Source organism: Macaca fascicularis, chromosome 20, assembly GCF_037993035.2.
Source record: "Macaca fascicularis isolate 582-1 chromosome 20, T2T-MFA8v1.1".
Taxonomy (NCBI): domain Eukaryota; kingdom Metazoa; phylum Chordata; class Mammalia; order Primates; family Cercopithecidae; genus Macaca; species Macaca fascicularis.
This window is the reverse complement of record NC_088394.1, coordinates 43,193,968-43,212,374: the sequence shown is the minus strand read 5'-3', so window position 1 is coordinate 43,212,374 and position 18,407 is coordinate 43,193,968. Positions and strand designations below refer to the sequence as shown.

The 18,407-nt window shown below is 37.8% G+C and overlaps 1 protein-coding gene and 1 long non-coding RNA gene across 2 annotated transcripts in view; both read left to right on the top strand.

Annotated features, from left to right (window-relative positions):
* The window catches only part of ITFG1 (integrin alpha FG-GAP repeat containing 1), a 295,294-nt gene that overhangs the window by 158,440 nt on the left and 118,447 nt on the right, over window positions 1–18,407 (top strand). The window lies entirely within an intron of this gene.
* LOC135968931 (uncharacterized) lies at window positions 282–5,446 on the top strand. Its single transcript, XR_010583973.2, has 2 exons — window positions 282–2,971; window positions 3,288–5,446. It is a non-coding gene; the product is annotated as an uncharacterized lncRNA (long non-coding RNA).

Below are 18,407 nucleotides of genomic sequence, written 5' to 3'. Positions count from 1 at the left end.
AACTGAAGTATTTTGGAGCAGTGCGCATGACTTATTTTAAAACATAGATTTCTCTAGTCTTTTAAATATGAATACAAATTTTGACTCTTAAAAGTAACTGGTAACCCTTCCGTTAATAGAAAAAAAACAAATACAAGTTCCTTGAGAGCAGGAGTCTTAAAGAACCAGAATAATTCCCTCTCTGTTTTAGTAGCAGATACTTATTCTTTCTTGTGCTGCTTTTCACATTTACTACACCATAGCATTGCTTTTATAATCAGAAACCTCAGAAACATAAAGACTTTTTTTTTTTTTAACTCATTGGGGAAACTAGACAAGGTCACATCTATATGGCTGGCTGCCTCTTCAGCATCTGGCATCCTTGAGAAAATACCTAATGAAGTGAGTTAGTGGGCTAAGTCTTGAGTTTATCCAGTGCTATAGTCTAATAATAAAAAACCTAGTTGATTTTGATCAGCCAATAAAATGAGTCCTGTTAAGCAAAATTTTAACGAGGATTTTTGAATAGATTAATAAGCACCAGATATAGATAAAATCATTTTATAATTGATCCTCTGTCAAATCAGGCATTCCCTATATCATTATCATTTGTCAGTCATGAAATATTTAGCTCGAAAAAAATAGGAAATAGCTGGGCACGGTGGCTCATGCCTGTAATTCCAGGACTTTGGCAGGCTGAGGTGGGCAGATCACTTGAGGTCAGGAGTTCAAGACCAGCCTGGCCAATATGGTGAACCCTTGTCTCTACTAAAAATGCAAAAATTAGCCAGCATGGTGGCGGGCGCCTGTAGTCCCAGCTACTCGGGAGGCTGAGGCAGGAGAATTGCTGGAACCTGGAAGACAGAGGTTGCAGTGAGCTGAATCGTACCATTGCACTCCGGCCTGGGCGGCAGAGTGAGACGCCACCTCAAGAAAAAAGAAAAAGAAACATTGGAAATACTGCCAGTTTGAAATAGAATTCATCTTCACTCTAAATCAACACAGACTCAATAAGGCACTTACAGGTTTGACCTTTTTATATTATAATACATTAATTTACATTTTCTCTAGTTTTTAGTCCGTTGTCTCTCAGTGAAAATCTGCACCAAGAATCATCTTGAACACTGTTCCTATGGGAAGGAGGATTGTCTAATGGTGGTTGTTTTGTTCACTGATCTGTGTTTTATTCTCATTTGTCTTTTAGTAAATCTCTCTGGTCGTGAATGTTATTTACTTTTATTAAGGCACATAGATTTCTGTGTTTCAATACTTTTTAAAAATTATACTCCTGGGCTTTTAGGGCTGAAAGGAAATATAAAATCACATAGTCTACTTATTTATGAATTAATTAGGGCACAGAGAACTTAAGTGATTTATCTAAGATCACTCACTTAGTAGTAGAATTGAGTGGATCACTCAGAAGTAGATCTAGTTCATTGCACAATCTTTTTCACTGTGCTACGTATTTATTCAATAATTTGTCTATAATTATGAAGGAGCATTATGCTAGAATCTGAAAATAAATAACTGAAATTCGGCACTCTGTACCAGCACTAGCATTCTGTATTCAGAAGTTCCATCGAGTGTTTCAAGATGTCTTTTTTATATTAAACTCTTTTTAAGCCATCTGCCTTCTATTTTAATGTATATTGTAAGAATCATTAAAGCCAAATTTATTGTTAAAATCTTGGAGACGCATAGGCAGCGGCCCTTCAGCTGTGAGCTTTTGCCTCCATGGCTATCCAAACATATCATTTCACCACCAAGTAACAGTCATTGGAATTCAGAACTGTCACTCTAGGAAAGGTGGAGTAGTCTCCAGTTCCTCCAGGTCTTTCTTTACTCAGGGACCTTATCCTTCTTCCCTTACCTGCTGCCCCCGGGGTGTGAAGAACTGGACCTTCTCTCAGCCATTCATGTCAGAGCTCTCCAGCACACCCTTGTGACCAAGTGGTAGAGATGGCTGACTAGAAGCATTTCAAGCACACCTCATACTTCGAAGAGCAAAACAGCATGTAGACTATTACACTTAGAATACATTTTCCAAGAAGGAACATGAAGAAGTCAACAGAAAAGAAACAAGAAAAAAACAGGAAGAAGGAGGAAAACAGGAAGCCTATTTGACCAGAGTGGGCCAGGAACTGGGAGTGATTCCCCCATACAGGAAAAGGTGAATGAGACTCTTTCTGCAGTCTACTTTCCCACTGGGGAATCATACAATCTAGACCATAGGAGAGTACCATGTCCCTCTCAAGTCCTGAATCTAACTTAGGGAGTAGCCAGGAGACTATGAGAAGGAACTGTTCCAGGGAAAGAACATCCTGTGCCCTTTCTGAAACATAAGTGGCCACCGTAAGACACCACTCTTGATCCTACCTTTTAGCAGACTATGCACAGTCCTGGGAACCAGGCCAGAACTGATAAGCAAGTGTGTCATGGGCTCCAGCCAAAGGTATGGGATTCAGGCACCTCCCCATCATGGAACTGGGCTGGGAGGGGTTTCACCTGGGAGCCACAGTTTTATGGCTTGGGGCTGTATTGCAGTCCAAAGACAAACAGCTTGTGATTTGGCTGGCTGCCTCAGCGTGATGCCAGTGGCAGGCCGTAGGGTGGTGTCCCACTAGGTTGAGAGCATGAGAGCAAGGCAGGTCTCACTACCACCTGCTAGGCTATGGAAACTGAGCCACCCCACCTTCCCCATGCTGGTTAGTTGGAACAGAAAGAGTTACTCCACTTCTCCCTGAACTATTGTTCCAGTGGCCTGAGAACTGTCCTCCAACCCGCATCAGGACTGGCACTTGTGCTGGCCATTAGGAGGACCAGGTATAGACCTGCCCGTCTCAGCCCCACCCTGCTTTCTCCTCTACCCACCACCACCAGCTTTCCCCCCCATTTCCCACCTTGGAAGCAAAGTACAGGACTGAGGCCACTGAGAATTCCAGGGCCCAACCCATTGCCTGGGAAACCCAACTACATTTCCAGGTTAAGAAAGGTCAAGCCGGCCGGGCGCGGTGGCTCAAGCCTGTAATCCCAGCACTTTGGGAGGCCGAGACGGGCGGATCACGAGGTCAGGAGATCAAGACCATCCTGGCTAACACGGTGAAACCCCGTCTCTACTAAAAAATACAAAAAACTAGCCGGGCGAGGTGGCGGGCGCCTGTAGTCCCAGCTACTCGGGAGGCTGAGGCAGGAGAATGGCGTAAACCTGGGAGGCGGAGCTTGCAGTGAGCTGCGATCCGGCCACTGCACTCCAGCTTGGGCAACAGAGCGAGACTCCGTCTCAAAAAAAAAAAAAAAAAAAAAGAAAGGTCAAGCTTTGACTCTAATACAACCACTGCAGCTGGCTCTCACCAGCAAGCACTACCTACTGGCCAGGAGATCAACCTGCACAACCACTACAAAGTCTGATACAGTTTCATCCTAGAAGTAAATAGCTTTGCAGCCTAAAAGGGAACAGCATTGTCTAACCTAACAGAATATTCTGAACATCAGACAAAGACGAGTAAAGGTAGCAGATCCCATTCCTGCCTATCAGAGCCATGGTGCTGGTACCGCCCTTCACTCCCCAAGCGGAGACCTCAGCAGATTTTACCAGGGGCCTGAGGACTCCCCCACCACCCCACTCAGGGCTGGTGTGTACATCTGCCATGGGGGGCCTGAGTGCAGGGTTCCCCAATCTGGCTTTACCCAGCTTTACCACCCCATCCTAGAGTGAAGGTGACTCAAGCCCTTGAGCACTCCAGGGCCCAACCCACCACCTGGGACACTGAAGCACTTCTCCAGGTGTTAACAAAGACCATACATAAACCCTACTGCTATCATGGCTGCCTGCTGTAACTGGCATGTACCACCTACTGACCAGGTCAGCCTCCAAAACACAAGGCAAATCTGCTGAAAAAGATGCACAGCACTCAGGAAGGAGACCGGCTTCGTGTGACCTCTGCATCCACCACCACCCATGCCACCCTGGCTTCTCAGTATTCTGAAGTGGCTTCTTCATCCACCCAGTACACCACTTCTACAAACTGCCGTTTTAGAAACCCACCAAATTAAAGCTATTTATAACCAATATTGTACAGAGTCTTTGCTACTGAACATACCCAGAAGCAAAGCCAAAACAGCCCTACTCAACAACATCATAGTCACATCCTGAAGACAAAAAAAAAAAAAAATCCCCCCAAAGAAAGTAAATTCAAAAGCAAGAAGAAGCAACTGTTTTCTCATATGCAAAGAAATTAGTGTAATAATGCAGAAGTATTTAATAGCAAAGGGTTATGGTATCCCCAAAGAAACAATAATTCTCTGGTAATAGATCCTAACCAAAAAGAAATATCCAAAATACCAATTAAATTATTGATTGTAAAGAATCTCATGGAAATAAAAGACAAATCTGAAAACCAGTACTGATGAATCAATAAATTAATTTTGAATATGAATGACAAGTGTACCAATGAGATGGATATCATTATTTCTAAAAAAGCCAGAACTGCTAGAAAGGAAAAAAATTATTGCAGGAATTAAACAAGACAGTTGAAAGTTTCAGCAAGAGACTAGACCAAGCAAAGGAGAGAATCTCACTGCTTGAAACAGATCTTTTAAATTAATAGAGTCAGAAAAAAATGAACAAAGACTTCACTATGTTACTACATAATAATGATTACGCTTATGAATCTTTGGTATTTCCAAGAGAGAAGAAAAAGCAACAAGACTAGAAAACCTATTTAAGGAAATATTACGTTAAAATTTTCCTAGTCTTGCAAAAGATTTATACATTCAAATATAAAAGGCCCAGCAAATACCAGAAAAGTGCATTTCAAGACATAGCTCACCAAGAAATATAGTCATTAAACTGTATAAGGTCAACATGTAGGAAAAAATCTGATGTCTAGTTGCCTATAAGAGAAACCTTATCAGAGTAGCAGTGTACTTCTCAGCATAAGACTTAACAAGCCAGAATGGATTGAGAGCATTTTTTCTGAGTTCTTAAAGAGAAAAAAAAAAGGGGGGGGGGGGGAACGATCAGTCAGGAATTTTATATCCTGGTAGAATAAGCTTGATAAATGAAGTAGAAATAAAGTCTTTGCCACAAAAGCAAACATCAAGGGAAGTGGTCACAAATAGACTGGACCCATAAGAAATACTCAAAGGAATTCTAAACATGGAAACAAAGGGTCAATACTTACCACCATAAAAGCACAGGAAAGCGTAAAATATTAACCTTGTTGTAAATGATTTAAATATTCCACTTAAAAGATAAAAATTGGTGGAATGGGTTTTTAAAACTCAGCCAACTACATGCTGCTTGTAAGAAATCCACTCAGCTGGTAAAGACACTTACAGACTGTGGGTTAAAGGAGTTGGAAAAATATTTTCCTCACATGAATGGAAACCAAAAGCAAGCAGGAGTAACTATATTAATATCAGATAGAACATACTTCAAATCGAAAACAGTAAAAAAGAAAACAAAGAATGTCATTTTATAATGAGAAAGGAATCAAGTCAACAAGAGAATATAATAATCCTAATATATATACACCCAGCACCAGAGCACCCAGATTCATAAAACTAATATTACTACACCTAAAGACAAAGATAGACAATAATACAATAATAGTGGGGAACTTCAACATGCCACTCACAGCAACAGACAGAACATTGAGACAGAAAAACCACAAACACTAGACTTAAATTGGACTCTAGACCAAATGGATTTAATAGACACGTGTAGAACATTCTAACCATATAATTCTTCTCATCAGAACATGGAACATTCTCCAAAATGATCATATGTTATACCACAAAGTCTCAAAAATTTTTTAAAAATCAAACTCATGTCAGGTGTCTTTTCAGATCACAGCAGAATAAAACTAGACAGCAATACCAACAGAAATTTTCAAAACTATTTAAATAGCCAGGCACGGTGGCTCACACCTGTAATCCCAGCACTTTGGGAGATTGAGGCTGGCAGATCATCTGAGGTTAGGAGTTCAAGACCAGCCTGACTAACATGGCGAAACCCCATCTCTACTAAAAATACAAAAATTAGCTGGGCATGGTGGCGTGTACCTGTAATCCCAGCCACTCAGGAGGCTGAGGCAGGAGAATCTTTTGAACCCAGGAGATGGAAGTTTCAGTGAGCCGAGATTGTGCCACTGCTCTCCACTGGCAACAGAGCCAGATTCCATCTCAAAAAAACAAAACAAACTATGTAAATACACAGAAATTGACAACACACTCCTGAACAGTCTTTGGATCAACGGTGAAATTAAAAAGGAAATTAAAATTTTTTTGAACAGAATGAAAATGGAAACAACATATTAAAACCTCTGGGATATAGCAAAAGCAGTGCTAAAAGGGAAGTTTATAGTGTTAAATACCTGCATTAAAAAAAAGACTGTATTTGGTGGTTTATGTCTGTAGTCTCAGCGCTTTGGGCAGCTGAGGCAGGAGGATCCCTTGAGCCCAGGAGTTCAGGACCAGCCTGGCCGACATAGTGAAACCTACCTCTACAAACAATTAAAAAAAAAAAAAAAAAACTTAGCCAGGACATGGTGATGCATGCCTGTTGACTCAGCTACCTGGGAGGCTAAGGTGGAACGATCGCTTGAGGTCAGAAGGTCTAGGCTGCAGTAAGTCACGACTGTGCCACTTGCACTTCAGCCTGGGCAACGGAGTGAGACCCTGCCTCCAAAAACAAAGGTAATTAACAAACTAACATCACACTTGAAGGAACTAGAAACACATGAACAAACCAAACCCAAAGCTAGCAGAAGAAAAGAAATAATAAAAATTAAAGTAGCACTAAATAAAATTGAGACCAAAGAAATACAAAGAATCAACGCAACAAAAAGTTGGTTGTTTGAAAAGGTGAACAGAACTGATAAACCACTCTCTCAAATAACCAAGAAACAGAAGATTCAGATAAATACAATCAGAAATGAAAAAGAAGACATTACAACTGATACAACATAAATATGAAAGATCATCAGAGAATATTATGAACAATTCTGTGCTCACAAACTAGAAAACCTAGGGGAAATGGGTAAATTCCTGGAAACATAACTTCTCAAGATAGGAAGAAATATAAATGCTGAACAGATCAATAATGAGTGGTGAGATGAAATCAGTATAAAAACATCTCCCCAAAACAACAACAAAAGACCTGCATGACTATGGGGATTGACAATCAAATTCTCCCAAATATACAAAGAAGTACTGGTACCAATTTTATTGAAACTATCCCAAAAAATCAAGGAGAAGGGAATCTTCCCTAACTCATTGTTTGAAACTGTTATCACCCTGATACCAAAGTTACGCAAGTACACAACAAAAAGAGAAAATCTGGTGAACATACATGCAAAAATCCTCAACCTAATACTTGCAAATCGAATCCAACAGCACAGCAAGATTTATTCCAGAGATACAAAGATGGCTCAACATATGCAAATTAATAAATGTGATTCACCACATAAACAGTATTAAAAACCATATGATCATCTCCATAAATGCAGAAAAAGCATTTGATAAAATTCATCTCTTCATGATAAAAATCCTCAAAACCTAGGCATAGTGAGCATGCCGCAAAATAATAAAATGCATATACAACAAACCCACAATCAACATCATACTGAATGTGGAAACATTGAAAGCACTTCCCCTAAGAACTGGAACAAGACACGTATACCCACTTTCACCACTCCTATTCTACATAATACTGGAAGTCCTAATGAGAGAAATCAGACAATAGAAAAGTATGAAAACCATCGAAATTGGAAAAGAGAAAGTCAGACTATCTGTATTCACTAATGATATGGTCTAATACCTGGAAAAATCCTCAAGACTTCTCCAGAAAACTCATAGATTTGATAAACACATCTAGTAAAGTTGCAAGATGGAAAATCAACATACAAAACTCTGTTGCATTTCTATACACCAATACAAATCAAGCTGAAAAACAAATCAAGAAGGCAGTTTCATTTACACTGACTACAAAGACAAAATAAAATACTTAGGAATATATTTCACTAATAAGTTGAAAGATCTCTACAAGGAAAACTACCAAACTTTGATGGAAGAAATTGTAGATGGCACAAAAAGATTGAAAAACATCCCATGGTCCTGGAGCAGGAGAATCAATGTCATTAAAATGACCATAATGCCCAAAGCAATATACAGATTCAGTGCAATTCCTATGAAAATGCCAGTGTCAGTTTTCACAGAATTAGAAGAACATCCTAAAATTTATGTAGAACAAAAGAAGAGCCCAAATGACCAAAGCACTCCTGAGCAAAAACAAACCTGGAGTCATATTATCAGACCTCAAATTATAATGCAAAGCTACAATAACCAAAACATAATACTGGTATTAAGTAAAATAGACACATAGATCGATGAAACGGAATATGAAACAGAATATGGAAACCAGAAATAAAGCCAAAAGTCTACAGTTAACTGATCTTTGTCAAGACAAAAACAATCACTAAGGACAATCGTTTCAGTAAATGCTGCTGGGAAAATGGGACAGCCATATACAGAAGAATGAAACTAGACCCCTATCTCTCACCATACATAAAAATTTCCTTAACATGGATCAAGAACTAAAACGTAAAATCTGAAATTAAAATAGTAGAATAAATCCTTGAGAGAAAACTCTTCTGGCCACAAGGCAGTTAATTCATGACTAAGGCCTTAAAAGCACAATCAGCAATGACAAAAGTAGACGTATGGGACTTAATTGAACTAAAAAGCTTCTGCACAGCAAAAGAAATAATCAACAGGGTGAACAGACCAGCTGGCAAAATGGGAGAAAATATTTTTAAACTACACATCTGATTAATGATTAAGGACTTATATTCAGAATTTATAAATAACTCAATCCAACAACAACAATCAAAAAAAAAATACATGTAACCCCATTTAAAAGTGGGCAAAGGACTCAAATAGACATTTTTCAAAAGAAGACATATAGATGGCCAAGAAGCACATAAAAAAATGTACATTACTAACCCTCAGAGATACGCAAATCTAAACCACAGTGAGACATCGTCCTACACCAGTCAGAATGGCTATTACCAAAAGCCCTATAATAATAGATGTTGGCAAGGATACAGAATTAAGGGAACTCTTATATGCCGTTGGTATGAATGTTTGTTAGTACATCTGTATGGAAATCAGTTTGGAGACTTCACAAAGAACTAAAAATAGAACTACCATTCGATGCAGCAATCCCACTGCTGGATATCTACTCAATAGAAAATAAATCATTATACCAAAACGATACCTGCATTTGTATATTTATTACAGCAGTATTCACACTAGCAAAGATATGTAATCGACCTAAGTTCATAAACAGATGGCTGAATACAGAAAATATGAGATATATCATATTTATATATGATATATAATATATATCATTTTTATGTGATATATATTTATATATCATGTTTGTATATATTATATATCATTTGTATATTATATATTTATATATCATATTTGTATATGGTATAATGTATATATGTGTATTTGTATATGATATATATCATATATAGAGAGCATGGAATACTACTAAACCATAAAAAAGAATGAAGTCTTGTCTTTTGCACCAACAGGGATGGAATTGGAGACCATTATCTTAATTTAAACAACTCAGAAACAAAGGGAAGTTTCTAATATGCAGAATGGACATAGATTGTAAAATAATAGTTACTGAAGACTTGGAAGGGAAGGAAGGTGAGGGGGTTTGAGGGATAAGAAGTTACTTAATGGGTTCAATGTACACTATTCAAGTGATCATTACACTAATGTCCTAGACTTTACCACTGTACAACATACCCAAGTAAAACAACTGCACTGTAGCCTTGAGTATTATGAGTAAATAAAAGGGAGAAAAGTCTGCATAGAACCTATACTACTACACTCATCCATAAGCAAAATCACCACACTATTCCCAACTGGTACAATAAAATGAAACTCTAAAGTCTTTTTCTAGAATAGGCACACTAGGAAATTTGGAATCGCTAATTATTTCATCAAATGCAGAGACATCAGTATAGGGGCACAGAAAAAAACATTAAAAAGCAAGGAAAGGCTGCGCGTGGTGGCTCACACCTGTAATCCCAACACTTTGGAAGGCCAAGGCAGACGGATCACAATGTCAGGAGTTCTAGACCAGCCTGGTCAACATGGTGAAACCCCGTCTCTACTAAAAATACAAAACTTAGCTGGGCGTGGTGGCAGGTGCCTGTAATCCCAGCAACTTGGGAGGCTGAGGCAGGAGAATCTCTTGATACCAGAAGGTGGAGATTGCAGTGAGCCAACATCGCGCCACTGCACTCCAACCTGGAAGAAAGAGCGAAACTCCGTCTCAAAATAAAATAAAACAAGGAAAAATGGCATCATGAATGCCATGTTGTAACTCTAATAATGTATCCCAATGTAAAAGAAATCAAGTTACCAGAAAAGGAATTCAAAATAATGATATTACAGAAACTCAGTGTGACAAAAGAAAATACATGTGGACAACAATCTCATAAAAACAAGACTTAAATGAGAAATTCAACAAAGGAGTAGAAATCATAAAAAAAATAAAAATAAAAACCACACAGAAATCCTGCAGCTTAATTACTCAATGAATGAAATAAATAATAAAATAGCTGCAGTAGCAGACTTCATCAAACTTAAGAAAGAACCTCTAAATATGTAGATATATCATTTCAAATTACCCAGTCACAGATAAAAAGAAATGAGAATGCAAAAGAGTGAAAGAAAGCCTACAAAACTTAAGTTACATCAATAGGCACACAAATAGTCATCTTATGAGAATTCCAGAAGTTGAAGAGAAGGCAAATTACATTGAAAATCTGGTTAGTGAAATAGTAGATGACACTTTCCATGTCAGTGGAGAGAGATGGACGTTTCAATTCAGGAATCTCAAAGGTCTCCAAAGAGAATCAACTGCAAATGGTCCTCCCCAAGGCACATTGTAATTAAATGGTAAAATGTCAGAGACAGAAAAAAAAATTAAAAACAGCAAGAGAATGAGGAGAAAAAGAAAAAAAGAACAGCAAGAGAAAATTGTCAAGTCACATACAAAGGAATCCCAGTTAGAATAACAGATTTCTTGCAGAAACCTTACAGGCTATGAGTGAATGGGATGATGTATTCAAAGCACTGAAAGAAAAAATAATTGTTTTACATGATATGACCGAGAATACTGTAACTGTAATAACCAAAGAATACTATAACCACCAAAGCTGTAGTTCAGCAGAGAGAGAGAGAAATAATGTCTTTCCCAGAAAAAAATCTGAGGGAATTTATTACTATTAGATCAGCCTTACAAGAAATAGTCAAGGTAGTTCTAGATCTAACAGCTAGAAGACAATATTCACCATCATGAAAACATGAGAAAAATAATAGAACAGATATTAAAAGAAAACAGAGACAAGAATTAAACCTTGTCGCTGCAGAAAACTACAAAACCACATTAATAAACAAGATTGGAATAGAGAAACAAAGGATATACAGAAAAAAACAAAACATTCAGCAAAGTGACAGGAGTAAGTCTTCATCTATCAGTAATAACCTTGAATGTATATGCATTAAATTTCCCACTTAAAAGACACTGACTGACTGAATGTGTTTAAAAACAAACATGGCCCATCTATACCTATCTACAAGATACTCACTTTACCTGTCAATACACATATAGACTGCAAGTGAAGAGATGGTAAAAGGTGTTCCACACAAACAGAGGCCAGATTGAGCTGATATAGCTACATTTATTTATTAAAAAACAGACTTTTTAAAAACTCTAAAAAGAGACAAAGTAATTGTTATATAATTATTGAGGAACTGATCCAGCAACAGGATATAACAATTCTAAATGTAAATACACTCAATACCAGAGCACTCCGATATATAAAGCAAATATTCTTAGATCTAAAAGGAAAGATAGACTTCAATACAATAATAGATGGAGACGTCAGTAACCACACTCAGCATTAGATAGATCATCTGGACATAAAACCAACAAAAACATTGCTTTCAGATTGTCCTTTAGACCACATGGACCTAACAGACATTTACAGAACATTTTATCCACATTCTTTCCATCAGCACTCTCCTGGGTAAGACCACATAGTAGGCCACAAAACAAGTCTCAACACATTTTTTTAAATTAAAATTATATTAAATATCTTTTCTGACCACAATGCAGTAAAACTAGAAATCTGTAACCAAAGGAACTTTTGAAATTGTACAAATATATGGAAATTAAACAGTATGCTCCTGAATGACCAATGGGTCAGTGAAGAGATTAAGAAGGTATCTTAAATGGGTTTTGAAGCAAATGAAAATAGGAAAATAGCATACCAAAACCTATGGGATATAGCAAAAGCTGATAGAAACACCAACATCAAAAAACTAGAAAGATTTTAAATAAACCACCTAACAATGCATGTCAAAAATAGAAAATCATGAAGAAACCATACCTCAAATTAGTTGGAGGAATGAAACAATAAAGATCAGAGCAGAAATTTTACAAATTGAGACTACAAAACAACAGGATGAATGAAGCAAAAAAGTTGGTTTTTGAAAAGGTTAACATAAATTTACCAATACCTAGACTCATCAAGATTAAAAAAAAAAAAAAAGAGGAAAGGCCCAAATAAATAAAATCAAACTGAAAGGGAGACATTAAAATTAGTATCACAGAAATACAAGGACCATTAGGGACTCTTATAAACAACTATATGCCAACAAATTAGAAAATCTGGTGTAAATGGATGTATTCCTGTACACATACAATCCACCAAGATTGAACCAAGAAGAAACAATACCTGAACAGACCGATTAGAAGTAATGAGATTTAATCATGAATAAAATGTCTCCCATAAAAGAAAAGCCCAGGACCCAGTAGCTTCAGTACTGAATTCTATAAAACATTAAATGAAGAACTAATATCAATTCTTAAGGTATTTCAGAAAATTTAAGAGGTGGAAATTCTTGCATACTCGTTATACAAGGTCACCATTACCCTAATATCAAAACAGGACAAGGATGCAACAGAAAAAGAATAGTACAGTTTATTATGTCAGGTTAGTTGAGATGCAGAAGTCCTCAGCTAAATACTTACAAACTGAATTCAGCAGCACATTAGAAAGATCATTTACCATGTTCAAAGTGAATTTATCCCAGGAATATAAGGATGGTTAAACTATACAAATCAATAAATGTGATACACCACTTTAACAAAATGAAAGACAAAAACTATTTGATCATCTCAATAAATGTCAAAAGAGGATGTGATAAAATTCAGCATCCTTCATCATAAAAACTCTCAATAATTTAGGTACAGAAGGAATATACCTCAACATAGTAAAGGATATATATGACAAACCCACAGCCAACATTATACTACATGAGGAAAAGTTGAAAGCTTTTCCTGTAAGATTTGGAACAAGACAAGGATACCCATTTTACTTCACCTTTTTTAAGAGTCTCACTCTGTCACTCAGGCTGGAGTGCAGTGGTGCGATCTTGACTCGCTGCAGCCTCCACTTCTTGGGTTCAAGCGATTCTCGTGCCTCAGCCTCCCAAGTAGCTGGGACTACAGGTGTGCACCACCACACTGGCTAGTTTTTGTGTTTCTGGTAGAGACGGGGTTTCACCATGTTACCCAGTCTGGTCTCAAACTCCTGAGCTCAATTAATCTTCCTATCTTGGCCTTCAGTCTAGGTGACAGAGCAAGACTTTGTCTCAAAAAAAAAAAAGAAAACCAAAAGCAAATGCTGTTGAGGAGAGGATGCAGAAAATTGGAAACTCTTATACATTGATGGTGGGAAAGTAAATTAATACAACCATTTTGGAAAACAGTGTGGAGGTTGCTCAAAAAATACAAAAAATAGAACTATCATACCTGCCATACGTTCCAGCAGCCCCGCTACTGAGTATTTATCCCAAGGAAAATCAAAAGGATATCTGTACCCCCATGTTTATTGCAGCTCTGTTCACAATAACCAAGATATTAAATGAACCTAACTGTTCATCAAGAGATGAATTGATTTTTGTAATGTGGTATATAAACACAATGGAAAATATTTAGCCATTGAAAGTGGAAATGTTGTCATTCATAACAGCATCATGAGCTTGGAGGACTTTATATTAAGTGAAATAATCCAAGTATGGAAAGCTGAATAACCACATTCTCATTCATGTGGAAGCTAAAATAGTTTATCTCAGAAGTAGGGAGTAGAATAGTTGTTACTTCAGATAGAGGTTATGGTGGAATAGGTGAACGCCAAGCATTAATTAATAGACTCTTTCTCAAAAAATAAAAATAAAAATGTACAGCAGGACCATTTCTCCTATTTTACAGGGATGCAAATAGGAAGACTTCCTGGAGGAAATAATGTCAGCAGTTGAAGTTCTTATGTGTGGATGACACTGTATAAGGCAGAAGATAATTGAGTAAATTGAGACATTTATTCTTGCCATGCATTCTAACAGAAGAGGTTAATTCTCACTTTTCACCTTAGTGAATACACGCTTTTCCAAAGAAGATATGCATAGGACTAAAAGGCACATAAAAATTTGCTTAACGTCATTAGTCATTCATGAAATTCAAAACAAAACCATAATTAAATACCACTTCATACTCACTAGGATGGCCAAAATAAACTGAGACAACCCAGGTATGGTGGCACACACCTGTAGTCACAGCACTTTGGGAGGCTGAGGTGAGAGGATTGCTTGAGCCCAGGAGTTCAAGACCAACCTGGATAACATAGTGAGGCCCTGTCTCTACAAAAATTTTTTATAATAGCCAGACATAGTGGCGGGTGCCTGTGGTCCCAGCTACTCAGGAGATTAAGGCAGGAGGATCGCTTGAGCCCAGGAGGTCAAGGCTTCAGTGAGCTGTGTTTGTGCCACTACACTCCTGCCTGGGTGACAGAACAAGCCCCTGCCTCAGAAAGAAAGAAAAAAAAATAGAGCAGCTAGGCTTGGTGGCTCATGCATGTAATCCCCCTTTGGGAGGCCAGGACATGAGAATCACTTAAGGCCAAGAGTTCAAGATCAATCCGGGCAATAGAGCAAGATCCCCACCTCTAATTTAAGAAAAAATTATATGTAAATATATATAATATGTATATTATATATATAAATTTTATATATATTTTTATATATAATTTTTATATATATAAAATTTGTATATTGATATAGATCTTGCTTGCCTCAAAAAGCCAAACTTTTGAACAAATGTATTATCTTAACATTCCTTGAATGTGAACTACCAGAAAGGAAGGTGTGATTAAGAGAAAGAATATAGATTTTGTAAGTTTATCATATATTAAATGTGAGATGTTCAATGAGTTTTTTAACCTCTCTCAGCCTTGCTTATCTCGTGAATACAATAGGGATAGTAATCCATACCTCACAAGACTGGAGGAATTAAATTGGATAATGTATTAAAGCTCAGTACCTAGCACATAGTATATAAGCAGTGTGGTGCTACCCCCAGATCTCTCTTTAGGACTTAAGGATCTATTTCCTGGGCTGCTGAGAAGGCTGCCATCTGACAGCCATTTGCTATTAACACTCTCTAGCAATTATCTTTTTTTTTTTTTTTTTTTTTTGATTCGGGGTTTCACTCTTGTCGCCCAGGCTGGAATGCAATGGCGTGATCTCGGCTAACCACAATGCATGCAATGGCAAGATCCGCCTCCTGGGTTCAAGTGATTCTCCTGCCCCGGCCTCCTGAGTAGCTGGGATTACAGGCGCCCACCACCACGCACGGCTAATTTTTGTTTTTTTAGTAGAGACGGGGTTTCACCGTGTTGGCCAGGCTGGTCTAGAATTCCTGACGTCAGGTGATCCACCCGCCTCGGCCTCCCAAAATGTTGGGATTACAGATGTGAGCCACCACGCCCAGCCTCTGGCAATTATCTTTAACAAAGAAGGCCACTTTTTCCAGTGGTATGCCTCCTTTATCTTATCATATAATTGACTGGGCAGTTTAAGTCCCAGCCCCTGGACCCATAATGGAGGACAATTTGGAATGGCCATCCCAACTTCAGAGCTTCCTGTGGGGTAGATTGAGGCCTTTGTTAAGACTGCATCACAGTCCAAATTCTCCCTCTACCTATGTAGAGTTCAGTGTAATAAATTTACTGCTGTCCTGTCTCCATCTCAAATCTCCTTCCCAGGGAGCCCAACTTGCCCCAAGCAATGATGTTACTTCCAATCTCCCTGTTCTGAGCCCCTTCCCTCTGTAGTCTGCCATGTGGAGGAGTGTCAGGAAAGGCTTTTGAGAGAAGGTGGTACTTACACTGAGTGTCAAAGGAATTACAAATAATTTAGCAATGAGTAAGTTGGGGGGTGCGTTTCAGGGAGAGCAACGTTTGCTAAGGCATACGTGATCGGAGGCAGAGGGTACATGAAAGAATTATAAGCAATATTATAACGCGTGTTTACAAAATTCTATGAATTGACTACCACTGTTTTCTGCAGCTCTTACATAATATAATTGTGTAGGAAAAACTCTCTCTGCCTACTCTTTTTCCTCTACTCTCACACCACAATAGTCACTAACACAGAAGACTTGGGTGACCATATGTGTGGGGTTTTTATCCCCACACACAAAGCAGCAGACACCAGCTGGGTGTCCTCTAATTCAGTTCCAACACTCCCGGAGATAGTGTCAGATCCAACAGGTTAAGGGCTCAGTCCTCAAGACCACTCCCACACACACACTAGTTGCAAGTCCAGGCCTCTGAAATTTCTGTTCAACCAGCGTCAGGTTGGTTCCCATGACCCCCTCCTTTGGCAAGAGTTAATTTGCTGGAGTGGCTCACAGAACTCAGAGAAACACTTACTTATATTGATTGACAGGTTTATTATAAAAGATATAGCTGAAGAAATGCATAGGGTGAGGTATGGGGAAGGGGCTCAGAGCTTCTATGCCCTCCCTGGACACAACCCCCTCCAGGAATCTCCACTTGTTCAGCTCAGATGCTTACTGAACCCTTTATTCTTGGGTTTTTATAGAAGCTTCATGGCATCATTATTCTTCCCCCAAGGTATAGGGTGGGACTCTCTCATGGGAGGGTCTTAAGACCCAGGATCAGAAAGGAACATGAGAGTGAACGGAGGGCAGGAGAAGGTCAGAGGCCTGCCTCTGAGGCCTAACACACCCAACATTATAACAAAAGACTGTAACGAGGGCTATGGGAGTTTTGAGCCCAGAATGGTGGAAGAAAACTAAAATATAAAACACCACAATAATAACAATAACACTTGACATGTGTAGATTAATTTTGATGTTGTTCTATATAAGTTTCTATAACATGATAGTTTCAATAGTTTTAAATGTTTTTATTCCTTCAGAATAAATATTGCACCATAAATTCTAATTAAATATATGTGTGATTCAAGAGAATTATACAAGCTTTAGGTTTTCATCTACAAACTTAAGAATACTTATTTGAGGACATTTTGTTTTTTGAAGATTCACAAACAGTTATTCTTCCATGAATTATGCCAAGCACATGAATTTTTTTAAAGATACATATCAAAAAATAGCACATTCATTCTTCCTTTGACTCTCTAAGGAGCACAGAAAACAATTTTAATGGGGGTGGTTGTGGGAAAGGTGAGCATTAGTTGACTTGCCCCATTAAGCATTCATCTGACAGGTAACTAAAGAATGTAATGAAATAGCTGTTAGGATTGTGTTTGTTTTTTTAAAAAGTTATTAAAACATGTATCATCTGTTTAGATGATGGCTACACTGTATATTATAACTGCAAAACAGGATAAATTAAACTGAGTTTCATCTAACAACATGAAAACGCTTGTGAGTGTGAGGAACGCATTTTGTAAGGTTACTATATAATGAACACAATATCTATTTAAATAAGTTGCATATATTCTTGACTAGAGAAATATGTTATATCTTATTGGTGCTCTTTTTTTCCTAGAATTTTTGTGTACTTTTATTCTGCTTCATTAATGTTTTTGTAAAGGTAAAATTGTTTAACACCTTTGTGGAGATAGACACACATACCATAAACATCACACGTTGAAAGTGTACAATGTAATGGCTTTTGGTATATCCACAGAGCTGTGCATCCATTGCCACAGTCAGTTCTAAAACATTTTTATTACCCCAAAAAGAAAACCTCACACTTCTAAGCCATCACCTCCCAAGCCATAGACAGCCACAAATCCATTTTCTGTCTCTACAGATTTGCCTATTGTAGTCATTTGATTAAAAGTCAGTCATTATAATACGTGATCCTTCATGATTGGCTTCTTTCACTTAGCATAGTGTTTTCAAGATTTATCCTTAATATCAGATATATCAGTTATTCATGTCTTTTTATTGCCAAGTAATTTTCCACAGCATGGATATACCACATTTTATTTATCCA